Source organism: Oryctolagus cuniculus, chromosome 5, assembly GCF_051225735.1.
Source record: "Oryctolagus cuniculus isolate XC-2025 breed Fujian yellow rabbit chromosome 5, ASM5122573v1, whole genome shotgun sequence".
NCBI lineage: Eukaryota > Metazoa > Chordata > Mammalia > Lagomorpha > Leporidae > Oryctolagus > Oryctolagus cuniculus.
In genome coordinates, this window is record NC_142871.1 from 42,819,569 (window position 1) to 42,840,771 (window position 21,203).

Sequence of the window (21,203 nt, forward strand, 5' to 3'; positions counted from 1 at the left end):
AGTGAAGAATGGACACTCTGATATTAAATCTTCAAAATCTACAGTCCCAGAAGCTAAGAAAAATATAGTTTTCTAAAAAAAAAGATATAAACACTCTATGGATTCACCATGTTAAATATTATCAAGAAGTCAAAGGAAAAAAAAAAGATTGAAAATTGACCACTGAATTTGGTTAATTGGAGGGTGATGACCTTGATTTCAGAACAGTGCTGGGAATACATACCAGACTGGAGGTATGTTCAAAATAAAATGAGAGGCGAAGGATTATGAAAATAAAACCAGGTTTTTAGATGAGTTTTGTGACAAAGGTATGCAGAGAATTGAGCCAGTAGATGGAGGCATGAGGATATAGATGAGTGGTGTTATTGCCAATATTGGAACACTATGGTATATGAGTTACACAGATGATGTTGATCCAATAGAGAAGGAAAAATTGATGCAGGAGAGAGATAGAGAACACCAGAGTAAAGATACTCAGTAGGTAACAGAGGAAGGGATCCAGTGTACAAATGTAGAAACAAATGGAGAAATGCAGCACAGAAGCTCATCCACCCAGACCCAAATAAAGAGAAAGTATAGGAGTCCAGATAGATATGACACACTAGAGTTGGTGGTAGAAAAATGAAGAATGGATTTTCTGGTTAATTCTGTTTCCCAAGTAAAATTGAAAGCAAAGTCATAGTTTAAAACTGAGCATAGAGTAGGGTAGTAGGCATTACATATGGATCTGAGAAGAGAGGAAAATGCATAAAACAGCCAAATTTGAGCCGGGTAATGAACTGGGGACATAGCCCCATGAGATAATGCTGAAGCCCATTGGTGGAAGACACTTCTTACGCCACATCTCACACTCACCGGGGTGCACATTTTAGCACCAGACATTGATGAGCATCGTCCAGCACAAGGGTATATTCTGACAGCACACGAATCTGCAGCACGCGCCCTCTCTTGTCTCGTTCCTGGAGCTTCCCTACAGCTTTTCTGTAGAGTGCCTGATGATCCTCTCAGGCGTCATATGCGTGTGAAGCTGAAAATCCAAACCAATTAAAACCTTATGGCTCTAACCTTGACCCTGCGCCTTACAGGTGGTGAGTAAATATGCCCGTCTTTCGCCCCTCAGGCAGTTTTGTGGCACGTTCTCTAAGGCGCTCCAGTCTTCAGAAAACTCCCAACAGGATAGAGTTGCAGAGGTGATCAAACCTGGTAACAGGCCATAGATGGTCTGTGTTTTATTTTTCTCAGTTTCTCACTCCTATTCCCTGGGATCATTTGCCAAAATAATCCACATCGGAAGGATTTTCAAAAAGTTCATGAGGGAACAGCGCTGTGGCGCAGTTGGTTAATGCCCTGGCCTGAAGTGCTGACATCCCATATGGGTGCCGGTTCGAGACCTGGCTGCCCCAATTCCGATCCAGCTCTCTGCTATGGCCTGGGAAAGCAGTAGGAGATGGCCCAAGTGCTTGGGCCCCTGCACCTGCATAGGAGACCTGGAAGAAGCTCCTGGCCCCTGGCTCCTGGCTTCAGATCAGCGCAGCTCTGGCCATTGAGGCCATCTGGGGAGTGGACCAGCGGATGGAAGAACTCTCTCTCTCTCTCTCTCTTTCTGCCTCTCCTCTCTCTGTGTAACTGACCTTCAAATAAATAAATAAATCTTTTTAAAAAAAGTTCATGAAAGATCCATACTGTGAAAAACTGCATGGATGTCAACCTTCTTTTCACTAAAACAAATTTATCTTTTAATTCCATTCTTCCACTAACTTTTTGAAGTAACCACATGCACAAAAGCACTTGTCTCAGGCTCTGTTTTGGGGGAACCTAAGTGAAGTCACCTGCCATCACAGAGATTCTAGTTGTTTTCTCCAGGATAACCAATGACTTATGCTGAACGATTAGCTATCTTTTTCTGTTACTCTTCTAACAAATCACTTGAAATAATTTGTCCAGGTTTGGGGATACAGATTCCAGTCATATAAAGATCTTTGGGGAATGCTGACAGATCCTTCTAGGGACCAGTTATTTATCCTGTTTATTAACCATGCGCTTTAACCACGCAAGCTAATCAAGCAAGAAAATATCTAAGAGTTTAAATTAGGATATAAATGCAATGACATCATATCCATTTCCACTAAAATGACAGCTAACTGCATGAACCCTAAGAAAGGAGAGAAATTCATTGTGGATGCCTGGCTTCTCTTTCAGCTTCCCTCCCTGGAGCCCATTGCTCCCTCTCCTCGGGACAGCCTTCTGCTGTTCTTGGCCTTCTCCTCTCAACCGGCTCCAGAGAGCAGGTCACCAGAGAGTACGAGAAGTGCTTCTTGGCTAGCAACCTTTTCAGGTGGTTGGCCTCCAACCTGGGCTATTGGGAAGGGCTCCTAGGAATGATCTTCCTGATTATTATCCCCAACAGCTGCTCTACTTTTCCTACCCATCTGGGGGAGTTGAGAGGAAGCAGGGAGAACAAAGAGGAGTGCCCCAGAGCCCTGTCAGGTGGAGGATCAGCAGATTTCACTGCCAAGCCGGGGTAATTCCTCTCCAGGGCTCAGCCGACTGCTTCCATCCCTTGGATCTGCCCACTAAGGGCCAAACTGTCTCCTTGGCCAGCCGGCTCGCTTCATGATTCTTGGAAACGCATCTGTATCTTTCATAAAACATTACAGGGAACATCCAGAACATTCATAACATGTTCATAAATATAAATCTTTAAATGAAATGATTTTCCTCCTTGGATGAAATGAGCTTGTTGAAAAAAAGAAGCATTTGGCGTTCCTCAAACATCTTTGGATCATGTGCTGCTTAAGTAACTGTCAGTTCACTGCTGGGTTCATTGACACTTGGTTCATTAATAGTGCTTATAGTGAATAATGCTGTCTGCACAGAGAGGGTAAAGAAAACAGTCAGACGAAATTCACACCATGGTCTGGTGGATGGCAAGAATCAATATTTTTGATATGCTTATTAAATTTGAAGCCTAAATTCTCTTCATGTGCAATCAACAAGAAGTCAAAATAATTATTATATCCAAATGCTGTGTGTACAGGTTCAGTCTGTTTTTATAAAAGAAAAAAAAATCAACAGATGTCTAGAACGAGTAGTTTAAGACATAAAAAACAGCTGAATAAACTTTCAATAGTCTGGAGTAAGAAAGAAAGAAGAGAGAGAAATAAGTTTACATTTTAACATTCTAGCCTATTACATATGTACATGCATAGGGGTCTATTTGCTGGTTTATAGAATATATTTTGATGTGTATTCACTAAATATTTAAATAAAAATATAGTTCAAAGGGATTATATAAACAAAATAATAATAATACATATTATATATAGAATGTTTAATAATTAATAATGTATATAATAATCAACATATAATTATAATCAAAATAGTTTCCCTTTTCATAAAAAATTTCCTCAATAAACAATAAGCTAATCACATGCTAAATGAATAATGTGTTACTAACTTTATCACTGGATAAAAATATCAGGAGATGTTATTTCAATTATATAATGGGGAGGTATTTATTCTCACATTTGAGACACTACTTAAGACACCTGTGTCCTACATCAAGGTTCAATTCTCAGCTCTAGCTCCTGACTCCATCTTTATTCCAGTGCAGATCCTGGGAAACAAGGGTGATTGCTCAAGTAATTGTGTTTCTGCTAACCCCACTGATAACCTGAAATGAGGTCCTGGCTCCCAGTTTCAACCCAAGCCTTGACACAGTGAATGGGGTTACTGCTCTCTGTCTCTCCCTCTGTTTCTCTCTGGCTCTCAAATAAATTATTTCCAAAGTAAAGTAAAATAAAATATATTTGAATATATGGAAATAAAGTATATGTAACCATTTATTTAAATTTACATAGTAAAAACTATACTTTCACTGAATGTTACCAGCAATCTGAATTCGTTAAAAGTTACAAGGAAATGACTAGTGTGGAATTTTCCTGGTCATTACCTCATAAAAGATAAGCCAGCACATGCATTTTGGATGCCGTACCAGATTAGGCTTCAGGGTTTGGGGTCTTATTCTTACTCAATAACTTAACTTTTCTGGCTCTGGAAAAAATTTGCTTAATCCTCTTAGGCCTCCATTTTGTCAATTCCAAAATGAATAGGTTGGATCACATAAATAACAGTTTTCTTCACTTCTAACATTTAATGCTTTGCCAGGCAGAGGTAGCCTCATCTGATCTTATGCACTTCCTGTCCTGGAGCTCAAAGAGAACAGCAACCTGTCCTCCTCCTGACCTTTGTCTTCCTGTTACTCTTCTCTCTCCCAAACTGTCTTCATCACCTTGTGATTGCTATGGGAAATGATGCTGGAATTAAGATGAATTATTGCCTCCTAGGACTTTATCTGAGGTTCCCATTACCAATTCCATGGAGAAACGAACTTAGTGAGAGGGGTGCATTTTGCATTTTCTAACTCATGAATTGCTGCCTGGGGAGCTTAGGGCGGTGTGAGGAACCAGAATATTAAGTCAACAATGAGATTGGGGAATCAATGGTAATACCTCCATTTCATTGTAGTAACAACTGTCACCATTGTTAGAATTTTCCAACCAAAGTGTATACATTTTGGGAAAGGCCTTTAACACTCAACCTTACCTTTACACTCTTACCAATTGCTTTGTTGTTAATTGTAAAAGTAAAAATATCTTAATTGGAGTTGAGATAAGCAGGTTAAGCTTCAGGTTGGGACCTCTGCATCCTCTATTAGAGTGCCTGGGATTGAGTCCTGCCTCTGCTCCCCATCCAGTCTCCTCCTAATGCACATTCTAGGAAGCAGCAGATGATGGCTCAGGTGCCACTCACATGGGAGACCCAGATGATATTCCTGGTTCCTGGCTGGCTGTTGTTGGGCATTTGGGGAGTGAAGGAATGAATGGATCTCTCTCTCATTGTCACTCTGTCTTTCAAACAAATAAAAAATGAGTACATAAACTAAAAAGAAAACTTAACTTCCTTTCCTGCTCCCTCTGCCAGTCATAGAGAGCTTAGTACCTTCTACTAGAAGTAGCCCAGCTAAAATTGCAATTAGCATTAAAAACATTATGTAATTCATGTGGACCACAACCTATGAATATGAAATAATTGAATTTACAAAAAACTACTTTTCTAAGCACTGAAATTACTCACTTACAGTATTAAGATGTAAGTACTTTTGATTCTTAATTATTATGGTTATTGAAATACATTGGCTTAATGTGACATTAGTCATTGCCCAATCCTGTTGTTTATCTAATACCCTATTCTTGCTCACAGGCTCACAAATTGACTTGTTGATGTGCTACAGAGTTCCTCTAGATATCTTTAATTGTTGCACATTCCTACTAAGCGATAATATTTACTTATTGCCCTGTGCTCTAAATTTTAGGCCTAAATTTTTAAATGAATGTTCTTTTTTTTTTTGTTATGATGCCAGACTATGTTCTTAAATCTCTGCTGATATAACAATGCTTATATTTTACACCCATCTAAATTTTATCTCTTTCTTTATAAGTCCAATGTACAAAAATTTAGATTTATCAAGAATAAGAGAAAAATTAAGAAGCAATTGAGCATATCACAAAGAAGTTCCTAGTTTATAACAGAAGTTTCTAAAAGGTCCTTTTAAGTATCAATCTGTTATTCAATATACAGTAAGCTGATGTCACACTTTTCTGAAATCCATTCATTACACAAAATATGATTCTTTTCTTGTATTCTGATATGCCATTGTTTGTAAGCTTAATTACTATTTACCAAATTGGTTTGAGCCACATAACAGGCCAAAATTATAACAAACCCTTATTATTGAATAATATAATCACTGGGGAATCGCAGGACTTTCCAAAGTACAGGAATAAACAAATGTACTCATTCCAGCTGAGTTCCCTTCTAATTTTAGCTTATTTATTCCACCCCTTTATTCCCACCCAATCTGTTTCATTAGCACATTGCTTGGCAGTTTGTTATCTTGTATGAACATTTGTCAATTCCTACTAGATTCCATATGTAAAATTCTAAGTGATAGATTCAATGTGTTAATTGTATGAAAATGTATCTATAAATCTAGCTTTCTCCACCTTCTCCATTCCTCATCTCTCTTTAGAAAAACAGAAGAAAGAAAGATTCTACAGATTGTTTTTGAAATAGAATTCATAATGCTGCATGTGACTTTGCGGAAGGTCCTGGTCCTATAATATCTGTTTTCTTTCTTACTCCTCATTCATCAGGTTTGAGCGGAAAAGAAACAGTAGGTTGGGGCCTACATGTGAGTAGGAATTCAGGTTTCCCAGGAAAGTGATAAGAAAGGAACAATCCCATTTACCGTGGATACAACTGAAACCTTAAAACAGGCTTGTTTTACTGTTCTCCTCCTTGTACAGAACACTTCGCAGCCTCCTATCCCGGCTGTGTGGATGCTTTCCTATGGCCACGTGAGGACCCTGTAAGCCACCCATAGAAACGGCTGCCCCGTAGTTCTAAAAATTCTCCCCCATTTCGGGCATGCCCCCTTCTTCCTTCCCCTTCTCTCCTAAGTCTCCCAGACAAGGCGTTCCGTGGAACGAGTGCCACAGCCAGCCCCAGCCACGTGCAAATGACAAATCAGCTAACTGAACAGACAGCTTGCTTTTCTGGGCCTTCACACTGGCACCTCTCTTTTCCTGTTTTTCCAGACAAACCGGGAAAGATATATACAATACTACCAAGCCAAGCTAGGATGGAGGTTGCAAAATTTTATTTCCTGTGAAGAATGAAGGTTTAATTAGCTAAAAAGGAAGTGAACACAAGAATGATAAGTAAAAGTTGGTCTCTGTCTCTCCAGTGAGATTATCCTCAGTACTTCTGAACTTTATTATCCAAACAATGAGGGGATGGCGTGACTTGGCGCCTCCGATAATCTCGTACTCATTATTGCTCATGTGAAGTTGTGAAGCGGCTGTCAGCTATTGCAGTGGCTTTGGACTAAGGAGAAGTAAACCTCAAAAGGTTTGTGATTTGGAGGAAGTTCAGATATGCTTCCAGAAGTTGGCTGCTTGTCCAAAGCTTATCCGAACTATCTGAACCTTTTAAGTCTTCAGAATTGGCCTAGAGATTTCTGGCTCTTTCTGCCCTTTCTGTCTGGACCTGGCTTGGAACTTCGTAATGATGGCTTTTTATAAAGATTTTTGGCACCTCTGATTCTGATGCTGCTTACAAACTGCAAACAAGAAATTAGCAAACAAAAAAATGTACTTTGACACTGTAAAACATCACTGAGTTGGGGTTTGTCTGAAAACTTTTTTTTTCCAACATTGAAATGCTTTATTCATCCTTAAGTCGATGGTAGGAGTAGGAACACAGGTAAATAACTGTCTCCATTTATCAAGACTTGAGAAATTTCTCTGGATGTGGGATGTTTAAGTTCCATTATGGAGATGTCCCAGGTAAACCAGGATGAGTAAATCACTCTACTCCAAACATTTCAACAGCAGAATACATTTTGGCTATGGTTCAAAGAATGTAATGAATGACATATCTGGTAGTTATCTTTTATTTTATTGGTTTATCTGTGTTAATTATTATGTAATTGGAGCTTTGACCTTAACCAAAGACTTTAAAAGATAACCTTTTTCTTTCTACTAGTTCTGCAGCATGAGATATGACCATATACGATTTACAAGTGGCTATAAAAGGGAAATTTTATGTAAAAACTAGTAACTTTTTTTAAACTTTTGAATCTTTATTCTACATCATGACAATGAACTGAAATTCCATCTTGATAAAATGAAAGCAACCAAGAAAGTGTTTTTACACAGTTATTATTATTATTATTTAATTGTTAATTAAGTAACTATAAGTGGAAGGCTTCAACATAGTTTCCTGGACTAAGATGCAGCATAGTAAAGAATAGAATTATAAACTAGGTCATTGCCGGCGCCGCGGCTCACTAGGCTAATCCTCCGCCTAGCGGCGCCGGCACACCGGGTTCTAGTCCCGGTCGGGGCGCCGGATTCTGTCCCGGTTGCCCCTCTTCCAGGCCAGCTCTCTGCTGTGGCCAGGGAGTGCAGTGGAGGATGGCCCAGGTGCTTGGGCCCTGCACCCCATGGGAGACCAGGAAAAGCACCTGGCTCCTGGCTCCTGCCATCGGATCAGCGCGGTGCGCCGGCCGCAGCGCGCCGGCAGCGGCGGCCATTGGAGGGTGAACCAATGGCAAAGGAAGACCTTTCTCTCTGTCTCTCTCTCTCACTGTCCACTCTGCCTGTCAAAAAAATAAAAATAAAATAAATTAAAAATAAAATAAAAAAATTAAAAATAAACTAGGTCATTGTCACTGAACTTTTACTTCACCCTGAAGAAAAAGCATTTTAATATTTTCTTAGGACATGCAGTTTTCCAGAGCTCATGCTTCATTAATTTATTTCTTGGTCCTTATCAAATAGAACCACAGAATTTCTTTTAAATTGTCTTTGGTGAAAACTCTACCTCCTTTAACTTAACCTTGCAGCTCATTCCTTCTTAAATTACTTCAACATTTTTGTCCTGGGACCGTAAGTGCCCTGGAACTATGGTTGTCATATAATTTACTATTCTCACCAAAGCACTTGAAACTGAGGAAGATGTTACTGTTAATTAAACTGAAACTACAGGCAATATCTGAGACTGCCCAGGACAGACACAACAAATAGTCACACAGTGCGAGATTTCTAAAGTAGACTAGTATACAAAAAAGGATTTACAAAATGTAGAGGTGACGGTTTTAGACTGTGGTTCTGAATCCCCTTGCATACCTGTACCTAATCACTAGTGCTCTCCTCTGCCCCTGCACACACAGTTACAAGTTCTTTCCCTCCCCAAGTGTCTACCAGGTTTCTCTGACTACAGCTTCTCTAGCTAGCCAGTGTTCTCAGAAAGCAGCTCTGCTCCTCAGCTCCTCTCGTGGTCTCTGGTCTGTGCTTTCTCTCCTCCCTTCTCTTCCTCTTTTCCTGCTTGCTTCCTTCCTATGTGCTCGGGTGTTGAGACTCCAGAATTCGGGTATGGTGAGAGTATAGTAGAATATTTTTTCACAATGACAGCATTTTTTCCCTTTAATGCTCTGTGATTTATCTGGTCAATAAATATTTTACTTAAAAAAATCTTGTAAATAACTGATTCATTTCCTCCCATAGACAGTGTCTCCGGTGAGGAAATTAAAATAAATTCTCCAGTTTGGAATTTATTTCATTTAAGAATCATAACACTGTGGATTAGTGATATCCCTAGCTAGACTTGGCTATTTTCTCCCAGAGAGATTTGTATCTCACATAGAATCTCTACTCACAGAGATTTTCCGAGTTCCCTCAGTTAGTATAGAAATTAGACCTCTCTGGAGCTCTGGGATCTAGAAAAAGAACAGTTCCAAATCAACCCATGGTAAAAGAAAAAAAATTAAAATATTCCCTACAAAAATCTGTTTTTCAAAGTCTAAGAATTTGAATAGGAATTTCTTTTTAATTTCCAAATAATGTCTCACTCATACCTCATTATAATCTCTGAGATATGTTATAATTAATTTTTCATTAGTATCTAATATATTAAGACTCTCCTCTCTCTCTCCTCCTCCTCTCTCTCTCTCTCTCTCACACACACACACATGTACACACTCTACATCTAAACATAATGATTAAAACCCAGTTGGCTGAGACAGATTTGTTAGGTCTTATCCCAGTTCTTTCTTAAAATATTCATTTATTTGACTTTTTTCAATTTTTTTCATCTTTGGAGATGATGGGAACTCTCTTCTGTTGTTTTATCCACACAACAATCTCCATGCTGGAGGTACTTGATCCCACCAACCCCTCAGTTTTGGGATTTTTCTGAGAGGCAAATCCATTTGCTTCTGCTTTTCCCTCTACTGACATGTGATATTGTCTCCAAGCACTACTAAACCTGTTATCTCTCCATAGTCGGCTTTCTTGTTTCATAGATATTGTCCTGTTTCTTCCATGTCTTGTTTTTGTGGATCCTTTCACAGACATTGAGTACGCTGTTACCATACCTCAATATAATGGCATATTCAATCCACCACTTGAGTCAAAAGTTTTGTTTTAATCTCTCTGGATCTCAACTTTTTCATTTCTAGGTTGAGATGGTTAGTTAGCTTTTATCTGAGATCTATTCCAAATGACTTAAGAGTATGTACTGTAACTAACACATCACAAAGAACATTTTATAAAGTAATGAAACTTAAGTCAAAAATCAACTTTGGTTTCAGTGGGTCATCTATATGTCACACTGTCTATGGTCTGTAAGCTTTATGTGAATGGAAGCAATGTTAGGGTTTGTTAAGAGTAACAACAACCGGCCGGCGCCGCGGCTCACCAGGCTAATCCTCCGCCTAGCGGCACCGGCACACCGGGTTCTAGGCCCGGTCGGGGCGCCGGATTCTGTCCCGGTTGCCCCTCTTCCAGGCCAGCCCTCTGCTGTGGCCCGGGAGTGCAGTGGAGGATGGCCCAGGTGCTTGGGCCCTGCACCCCATGGGAGACCAGGAGAAGCACCTGGCTCCTGGCTTCGGATCAGCACGATGCGCCGGCAGCAGCGGCCATTGGAGGGTGAACCAACGGCAAAAGGAAGACCTTTCTCTCTGTCTCTCTCTCTCACTGTCCACTCTGCCTGTCAAAAAAAAAAAAAAAAAAAAAGTAACAACAACCAAAAAAAAAAAAAAAAAAAAAAGGAAGAGGAGAAGAAGAAGGAGAAGGGGAAAAATGCAGAAAAAATTTACTTTTAATTTTAATTTGTTTGTAATGTCTTCCAATACGTGTTGGATACAGTATGGAATAATGAGTTAGATTGCACCAGGTGGAGGATATAGTCCTGATGAGCAATTCAGTCACCTGAAGAAGGTAGAAATTACCTATCAAAATGACCTGGAAAATTATTTCTTAGATGAGAAGCCTATAGTTTCAGTTTCTGTCTCTTCGGGTGAAGAGTAGGAGGGAAAAGTCATTGGATTTTCTCATAACTTGATGTGCAATTGCCTACATCTGCAGACCCACCCTGTTTCATGGGACACAGGAGAAGTGACTGCAGATGCAAATTGTTTATTTTCCTCTTGACTTGTCCCACATTACTCTCCTTCTGTTTCCCTGTGGGGTGTGAAAAGAGTAGGAATTCAGAGGAAAAAATGAATTTGCTGTCAGATGGGACACACTCAGTACCCTTTGAACAGGACTTACCACTTCCAAATGGTCCATTTCATGTGGACTATCCAAAGAGTGAGAAGCACTCACCATCAGTAGGGTACCACTTCAAATCAGGTGCCATTTGACCTGGGAGAGAGATAACCATTGGAAAATCAGCAAATTATGTGATGATTGACATACCATCCATGGCTGAACTGGGCTTAGGGCCAGTGACTGTGGTCAAGCACATTGAACCAAATCTCTTATCACATCTAGAGCTACCCTTTCGTTAGCTATGTTTCACAGACCTTGCACTCTCTCTGTCATGGGGAAATGCTGTGTTTCTGGCACTAGATAAAACGGTCAGGCATATCAGGTGAGCTCTCTAACCCTTAATTGATAATGGCAATGCATTGCACCGATCATTTAGGAACCCCTCATCCCCATCTCAAGTAACCTTATGGATGAGGGCTGGCAGAACTCCGGCTTTTCCAACATTTCAGATACTGTTTCTTATTTTTTGGCTAAGGCTCCCACCTCTCACTGATTCTGGAAGAAGACCAAAATATATCATGTTGTTGCTTTTTCAATCCTGACTTTGCTTTGCTTTAGACAAAATGCCCCTTGATTTCCTAAGAGTGGGGGAAAAAATCCCCCCTTCTCATTTTCCCTTCTCATTGGGGGTTCAAGGTGATGTGAGGAATGCTATTAAGTGGCACATTTTGCGATGGCATGCTAGACACATGGTAGTCAGATCCATTTCACTTGCACCTTAGTTAATGGGCTTTTTATGGTACACTTGTGCACATAGAGTTTATGGCTCACTTCCTAAATTACCATTTGGAGGAGGGAAAAAACGCCCCAGTATAGCAGGGCGTCCTTTTGTGTTTAGGCAGGGATATTAGAAAATTTAGCACCCCATTCATTTGAAACCATTCATTAAGATATCAAAATTGAACTACCATATGTTAATTTACAATTTCACACTGAGTAGAAATTCTCTAAAGGAGAGTTTGCATGACAGGCAGCCCTCCCAGGTGGTTGCTTGTCACCCAGAGCAAGCAGCTATCACCCCCTAACTCACACTGGAAACCTTAGAACCAAACTTAAAATGGCCACAGTAGCTTCTCTGATGACCCCAAAAGCCCATTGTTTCATTTCCTTTCTTGGGCAATCTGAGATTTGCTGGACTGGAAGGGCTGGGTTGAGATGCAGTTCTTTTTCCAAAAAAAAAAAAAAAAAAAAAAAAAAAAAAAAAAAAAAAGTACTTGTTTATTTTTGTTTTATTTGGAAGGCAGAGAGACACAGAGTGAGATGTTCCATCTGTTGGTTCATTTCTCAAATGCCCACAACATCCACACTTGTGCCAGGTTGAAGTCAGGGGGCCGGAACTCCATCTGAGTCTCCCATGTGGGTGGCAGGCACCCAAGCACTTCAGTGGTCATCCATTGCCTCTGGGGTGAGTACTATCAGAAGGCTGGATCAGAAACAAAGTAACTGGAACTCAAACCAGGCACTCCAATATTTGATGTTGGTGTCCCAAGTGGCGACTTAGTCACTATGCCAACCACTTGCCCAGGGTGGTTGCTTCATATGATCCCATTACTCAAGGAGGTAAAGATTTCCCATTTATCTGAATCTTTAACCCCATTCCCAATCTCCTCCAAAATATTTTACTAATGGTACAGGGAAATATAAAGGGAAAGAGTGAAGCTTCTACACTCATTCTGTGAGAAAGATGGGGGGGGCACTCTGTGCTTCCTACAGCAAGGGCTGCGGGTCATGTCAGGACACTGGACAACTTCAGCTCATCCTCCCCTCATTTTCCTAATTACTACAAAAGACATTATTTTAATTTCAATGTTAGGTTTAGGAAATATCTTACCAGAGTAAAAGGATATATAGGTAAGCTTCTCTTAAAAGCACAGGGTAAAATGGGACAGAACTAATGGACTTTTAAGTGATAGGTCAGTTAGGTAGCTTGATTTTCAGAGAGAATAAAATAAATGAAAAATCCTCAGGAATAAGAGAACACAGTGAGAGAAAGAGAAGACGTGACACCAAGGACTGATGATCTGTTCATTGCATTTCAAAATGACAAAAGCAACTTGGCTAGAAACTCTTTGTACTCAAGAAGAAATTCAAGTGTTCAACAGATGGGTTGATGGCCTAATTTTTGGACATCACAGGCCTCTCTAATTATTCATGTTAGTAATTCAATTTTAATACCAAATGATTCTATATATTTTAAGCCTTTGCTACTATATTAAAGTTTAGATAAATAGAACTCAAAAATGGAGGAAACACTCTTGTATAAATCTATCCATTCAGCTGCATTAGGTATTTTTATCAAAAATAAAAAAAAGAAACCTGAACTGTGGTGAAATTCTCTAAAAACTCTTGTTTTTAGAAATTCTCTAAAACTTGAGAATTTCTAGAACTCTTGAATTTTAAAAAGAAGCAACACAATGATAAATATCCTTGAAAAGTAACTCCACCAGCTGTTCTCCCTTTCCACTAAGGGAAGATAAGAAAAAAAAAAAAAGCTCATATTCTAAGAAGCCATTTAAATAGATAAAAGATTCATCTTGTAGATAGAGCTGTGAAAATTTAGAATTAGGTAAGCATTTAAAAGCCCCTCTGCTGATCTCGGAGACTGATAGTTTTTTTATTTGTTTTGTGTTTGCCTGGAAGTGGTAAGGAATGATTGGAAGTAAGCTATGTATCCAGCTTTTTCAGCAAGGAGGTTTGTAATTCTGTTTCCTTTATGAGGGATACAGTCAGTGGGAAGATTGTCTTTCACCCTTTCATAGTGAATGGTTTGTGGCCTACTCTGGAGGACTAAGTCTCTATACTCTTTGGGGTTGTGTTCCTGCCCTAAGTGACCCACTTGCCATGTTCTGCAGGAGACTCCTTCACTGGTGTGCAGATCAGTGTCTATAGTTCAGGGATAACTGCTACAGAATCTTTGTTCCATTCACCCTCCATGCTACCTGCCTATCCTCACCTTTTCTGGTAATTATGTCTGGCAAGAGCGATAATCAAATAAAAACCAAGATCTTCTGAAACTTTCTTCAGGACTTTCCAGTTTTATATTTTATTAGCTTCAAAATTTAAAAACTGTGAAAATGACTACATCATAATAATGATATTGACATTTCATTGAGACATGGTTGGAATTTTTGGCTACAATATGAGACATGTATGTGCAAATTATAAGTGTTGTAATAACGATTTAATATAAGAATCCTGGTTTAAGAGCCCATTACTTTAAAAAAGAATAAAACCATTCTTTTGGTTTCTGCAAATGTTTGCAAACCTCATTTACTGCTCCCTTGTCAGATTTTCACATGTTTCACACTAACTTCTCTCACTAACCTAACCCAATTCAGATTATCTAATTGTTTCATTTTGTCCTGAGAAGTGGAAATTATGACTTAAAAATAAAACAACAACACAACACAATTGACTCATCTGTAAAGCATATCCTGGTTCTAAAAAAACATCTAAAAGAAGTGCTATAAACTAATATTATATTTGTGCCTCCCCCTACCCCAAATTCATAAACTGAAATCTTAACTCCCAAGGTGATTGTGTTATAAGGTGGGACTGTTGGTGAATGATTTGACTCAGCCCTCAGGAATAGGATTAGTGTCCTTATAAAAGAGACTTCAGACAGTTCCCTCTCATTCGTCCTTTCTACCAGAGAACACACAGCAAGAAGGTGGCTGTTTATGAACCTCAGCAGATACTGAATCTGCCAGCACCTATATGTGAGACTTCTCTTTCTCCAGAATTGTGAGAAATAAATTTCCTCTGGTCATGAATTACTTACTCTACAGTATTTTGTTTTGGGAGTCCAAGCACACCAAGACAAGAAGCTATCAGTTGAAACATATAATATAAAGTAACATCATTGTGATGCTTCTGATCTGTTTCATGTCTCTTACCATAACTATCATTTATATAAGCTGAAGAGCTTACTAAGAACACAGATCCCAGTACACCACCCCTATGAAATCTCCATTCAAGAGATCTAGATGGGAACTTATAATCCGCCAGAATTGAGAAACACATCCTTAATTAGTGTAATATCTATTGTGGAATTTCAGATTGTAAAATCAGCAGTTGCCAATGGCTTAAGAGAAAGTGCAATTAAGATTAAAAGTTTTTAAAAAAAATTGTCTTTCACTTTTATTTCCTTGAGTGTACTGTTCGTCTTGACTTTTCTTTTTCTATTTTTGACTGAACAAATTACATCCCCCAAAAAGAAAGGGAGATCTTTCTGCTGTGGAATTAGCCAGCAGACCAATCAGCAATCAATTGACCTGTTTTCCTTTGCTTCCTGTTTGCATTCCTGGCATGTTCCTGTGATTAAGTACAATTTGAACTCTGGCTGGGAAGCAAGGTGATGACAGGACATGAGGAGGAATAAGTCACCTCCACATAGAGCCCGGTATAGGACATAGAAAGTCAGAGGTTTACTTGCTTTGTTTGAGTTAATGGAAAATTATTGAACTACCAATGCATTCAAGCCTAAAAGCAGACCAAACAGCCTTTGAAAATCATGTTAATTCATAGTGCAAAAGTTCCTATTTTGTCATTTTCTTGAGGATAATTTCTAGTTTTCAATTTTGCAGTTGTACTGTCTGTTATATATGTGCATTTGTAGATGATTCACAGAAGTTCCTAACAACAGTTGGGAAATGCAAGAAGGAAGAAAGATCAGACCCAAGATTTTTTTAAAGATGTATTTTATTTTATTTGAAAGAGTTACAGAGAGAGGTAGAGACACAGAAAGAGAGTCTTCCATCTGCTGGTTCACTCCCTAAATGGCCGCAATGGCCGGAGTTGAGCCAATCCGAAGCCAGGAGCCAGGAGCTGCTTCTGGGTCATCCTCTGCTGGATCCAGGGAGCTGGATCAGAAGTGGAGAAGCTGGGACTCGAACTGGCACCCATATAGGATGCCAGTGCAGCAGGCTGGGGCTTTAATCAGCTGTGCCACAACGCCATCCCCTAGACCAAGATTTGACAAGAGACAATGTGGTCTCTACCCACAATGCCAGCACACTGGTGGGGCAACAGCGTTCTTCCGCAAGAAGCACCAGAGACAAGTTTCAGTGAACATGTCCACTTTGTTATTGAAAGGGCAGGCAGAAAGGGCGTAGCTAATTCAGGGCAACACAAATTCTATAGGATAGAGCTGATACTGCTGATGCTATGCATCTCCAATCAACTTGAAGGTCACAGAGACTAATAGCTTCCTAGTGGGCCTGGGCTACACCTGGGAGCAGTTTACCTGATTGGCAGAAGGTGTGGGTGAGGGGAAATGTGCCCTGGGCTTCAGCCACCTGCCAGCAGCCAGGCTGCAGGGTCCCTCCCAGAAGGCTTGGCGCGCCATGCTTTCTCCACCTCCTGCACAGGCAGGGTAGGCAGTCTCATGAGATCACCCACAAGACAATACTGAAGAGATTTGGTCAGAGGACTCTCCCAGCTGCAGAACTTGACTGTGGATATAATCATATAACACTTAGCAGTAGGAATAGGGTGGTAATTATGAATGAAGCAGAATGACTGGTAGCCAAAATCCCTTTAGTAATAGGTAGCAAGGCTTTGATCACTGATATGGGGTTCAGTGATGAGAATTTGACACCAAGGCCGGGCGTGGGGGTGGGGGAGCGAGAAGAAAAGGCACTGGTGGTACTGGATTGATGGCATTAGTGAGTTCTAGATTCTGGGAACGGTTTGGCAAAGAAAAAGTCTAGTCATCAACAACAAGACTCCTGAATACAAAACTTCAGTGGAACAGAAGAAATATAAGTTTTGGAGATTGGTTTTATTTTAGAATGTAGTGTGAATGAAAAGTAAGTTATCCTCTCAGTGGAAAAATGAATGAGCCAAATTGGAAAACATAGGGGCTGTGGATTAAGTTTAGTGCTTACAAGACAAGATGTCAAGTGTATCCAAATATTCTACAGAATGTTTTGCCAAAGTTGTTTCTATCTCTTTTGAGAACAAAAATAACTTTGTCAGGAAAGACTATAAAATTCAGTCTGGAATTTTAAGAAGAAGGAAGAACTCAAAGAAGACTGAACCTATATCAAAAAAAAAATTATCTACACTTCATCATCTAGAGCTAACATGGCAAGTTACATTTTTCCCTGGAAGAAGAGTTCATACATAGTTCTCACAATCTCTTTTTAATGATAAATAGTCACACTCCTATCCAGAAGAGTTTTCCAAGTTTGTGTAGGATTAAATCCAGACTCTTCAGATGGCATTCAGATATCTCTAGGTCATGACTCTAACCTTTTCTTATTTCATCGTTCCATTGAGTGTGTACTCTGGCTACTCAAGTCTACTCTCTCCATCCCCTAAACAAATTAATGATTTTTCACAACTCCACAGCTTGGCTTAGGCTATCCATTAACCAGAAATATCTCATTTTCTGCCAGTTCGAGAATATGTTATACAACTCAGCAAAAGTCTCCCATGAGCACCATCCATGACCACTTTTTTAAATCTGTGCACCTTGATTTCTTCATTTTGTTCTGCTTCACACTTAATTTGTCTATATGGTTTTTTTCTTAGTTCATTGGAGACTTTGCTCCTATCAGCCAGGAACTATGCTCCTTTGATGCAGAGATTATTTTGTGTTCATAGTCAAAATCACACTGCCTAGTAAAGAGTTTTGCACATGACAGGGACTCAATTGATATTTTTGAATAAGCAGCATCTATCTAGCATAATTGTAAAATTTATATTCTCATTTTATTTAGTATTCAGAGAAAGATACAGACCTCTCATTTGGAGAATAAGGGAAATTATTTATTCCCTAATGAATGATCTCATTGCTTCCTAACAAAATATTTCCTATGAGTTGATACTCAATGTGTATTTTTATTATTTCATATTAATTATAATTATTAACATATGTTTTAATGCTATCACATTTACTAAAATAAAAATTTTCCCACTCAAAATGTAGTTTTTAATGCATAGCCAGTAGACTTCAAATGAAGTTGTTGGAAGTTGGTAATTGGAGCAATTCTTTGCCTCTTTTTCCATGGAAATTTCACCCATTCTTTACTCTTATTTCTAGTTTAACTTAGATTAGAAAGATAACCTCTTTCCATTCCATTCATGCTTGCAGTATACTTTAGAATTTTTGCCACTATAAATATTACAGGAATCAGTAGAATCAGTGTGTTGGAAAATAGAAAAGATAATTTTAAACTTAATAAAAGCTATGTTACTGGTCAATATAGTTTAGATATTAATGAGCTCTGAGGGAATCCAGGTCCAGTCCCCTCTGAAGTGCTCTAGGGTCTGCAGGGGGCAGAGATACCAATTGAATGATTGAGTGCTTTGGTGACAAAGGAAGTTACTCACCCAAGGGATAAAGGAAGCTCCATTAAAAGCACATAGAACCTAATTAGTATCATCTCTTCATTCAGGTTTCTTCTGAAGATGAATTTTCTTTCATTTCATAATGGATTATAGATCCATCATCGGAATTTGTATTGTAACAGCTTTATGAGATTGAGATAAGATAGAGAAGCATTCACTCAAGTTCCTGATTCACTGGGGACCGCACAAAAGAGTGGCTTAGAGAGAATACACAGAGTACTTAAAATGATCACAAAGTCATTTTATGTATGTTTTTAAAATATACTCTCTCCAGAGAGTTCTGTTCAATTTAGAGGCAACAGCTGTTTTAGGGAGGTCTTTCTACTCGTATTTTCCAGCTGGATTGAACAATAGCTTAAGAAGAAAAAAGTTACATTTCTAAGTTGGTAGATCTTGCTAGAATAGCTAAGTGAAAGTACAGTTAGTAGAGGTATTCTGCTTCTTAGTTAATCTGAGTTGAAACTAGAAGGAAGTGAACAATTGCTTTAAAATTTTAAGTATTAAACTCATCAATTACAAAGAGCTGTGTATGACACTAAACAAATAATTCACAATCAAGATAATTTAAATACCTATCTTAAAGATTTAATATGCCAGGATTCTTTCAAAGCAAGCCAACGCTTTGGAAGATACTGAATGACGTAGAGATATATATTAAGTGTTTGCAATGTAGTTAGTAGACATATTTCCTAAAGTTGTCCATTTACTCTTTGTAGTATCTCAGGAGGGTAGGAATTAAGATCATCACTCTTAGGAGTGAGGTATGAAGCAATGTGGGTGGAATCTGACCATCCAATATGTGTGTGAGGCCTGAGTCCACAAATGAGTCGCTCTTTCTCTGAAGCCCATGCTCCTTATACGGCAACATTCTGCTCTTCTATTCCAAATTGCCATCCTTATGAGACTGTGAAATTACACCAGAGCAAATATTCTCATATCCAATCAAGACTTGAAAGAATCCAATGCAAGCAGTAATTCTGTAAACAGAATTTTCTCAATATAGACTGAATTATCTTGCTTTTCTACTCTTGCCCCTCCAGTTGATTCTCCCACACCAGTCAAAATATATTTTTTGAAATAGTAACTTTTTAATTTAGTTATTTTCTGTATTCCCTTCAATGACTTCTCCTGTCAATCACCCAATGCCTTACAAGGATGTATAGGTTATGACTCCCTCTGATGTCATCAACGCTTTTCCCATGTGTTTCTCTACCTTCAACATGCCAAGCATAGCCCTGCTATCTTTCCTTCGATTTGATGTTCCCTCAGATTTCCACATGGTTTGTCTTTCAGATTCTTAGCTGTGAAGTCTCCTCCTCATAAAAGCCTTCTCTGACCACTGTGAAGAAGGTGCTCAATAAATGTTCACTAAATGAATAAACGAAGGGCACCCAGTGAGGTAAATGGACTGTTTGAATATCTTGAAGTCTGTTGATAATAATTAGAAAGCTCCAGGTAGCCAAAGCCGCTAAATGAAAGATCTCTGTGAGTGAGATCCCAGAGGAAAGAACGGGCCATCAAAGAAGGAGGTACCTTTCTCTGAAGGGACGAGAGAACTTCCACTTTGACTATGGTCTTGTCTAAATAAGATCGAAGTTGAGAAACTCAAGAGGCTTCCATAGCCTTGGCAGCTCATAACAAGAGCCTCGGGTGATTACTGACGTCATAAATAAGAGTGTCAATTGTTAAATCAACAATGGGAGTCACTGTGCACCTGCTCCCCATGTAGGATCTCTGTCCTTAATGTGTTGTACTATGTGAATTAATGGTAAAACTACTACCCAAACAGTACTCTATACTTTGTGTATCTTTGTGGATGCAGTCTGTTAAAATCTTTACTTAATATATACTAATTTGATCTTCTGTATATAAGGATAATTGAAAATGAATCTTGGCTGGCGCCGTGGCTCACACGGCTAGTCCTCTGCCTGCAGTGCCGGCACCCCCCTGTTCTAGTCCTGGTTGGGGCACCAGATTCTGTCCTGGTTGCTCCTCTTCCAGTCCAGCTCTCTTCTGTGGCCTGGAAAGGCAGTGGAGGATGGCCCAGGTCCTTGGGCCCTGCACCCACTTGGGAGACCAGGTGGAAGCACCTGGCTCCTGGCTTCAGATTGGCATAGCTCCGGCTGTAGCAGCCATTGGTGGGTGAACCAACAGAAGGAAGACCTTTCTGTCTCTCTCACTGTCTAACTCTGCCTGTCAAAAAAAAAAAAAAAAAAGAAAGAAAATGAGAAAATGAATCCTGATGAAGAATGGGATGGGAGAGGGAGTGGGAGATGGGATGGTTGCAGGTGGGAGGGAAGTTATGGGTGGAAAAGATGCTATAATTCAAAAGTTGTACTTTGGAAATTTATATTTATTAAATAAAAGTTGAAAATAAAGAAAAAAAGAAAGCTCCAATGGCCAGAAAATATAAATAGCTTAGAATATTTGGTAAATGACATAATATGCTAAAAGAATGGTTTAAAAATGAAAGTGGAGTGTTATGAGCTTCATTTCAGGATGATATCTTCAAGTCTAAGTTATAAGAAAGAGTCATATTCAAAATAACTTTGTTCATCCATTATTACCTATTGTGCAAGACTAGCAACATAATGAACCCGTCAATCCACTGCAAGTTCTAGTTTGACACAAACTACATTCACTTCATAGATCTTCAAGAGATTTAATTGA

The 21,203-nt window shown here is 39.2% G+C and overlaps 1 long non-coding RNA gene across 1 annotated transcript in view; it reads left to right on the forward strand.

Moving 5' to 3' along the window:
* LOC149126480 (uncharacterized) overlaps positions 1–20,726 on the forward strand; it is a 30,639-nt gene extending 9,913 nt beyond the window's left edge. Inside the window, exon 3 of the long non-coding RNA XR_016233764.1 lies at positions 19,827–20,726. This is a non-coding gene — a long non-coding RNA (uncharacterized LOC149126480). The remainder of the gene's footprint in view (positions 1–19,826) is intronic.
* Positions 20,727–21,203: the final 477 nt, after the last annotated feature.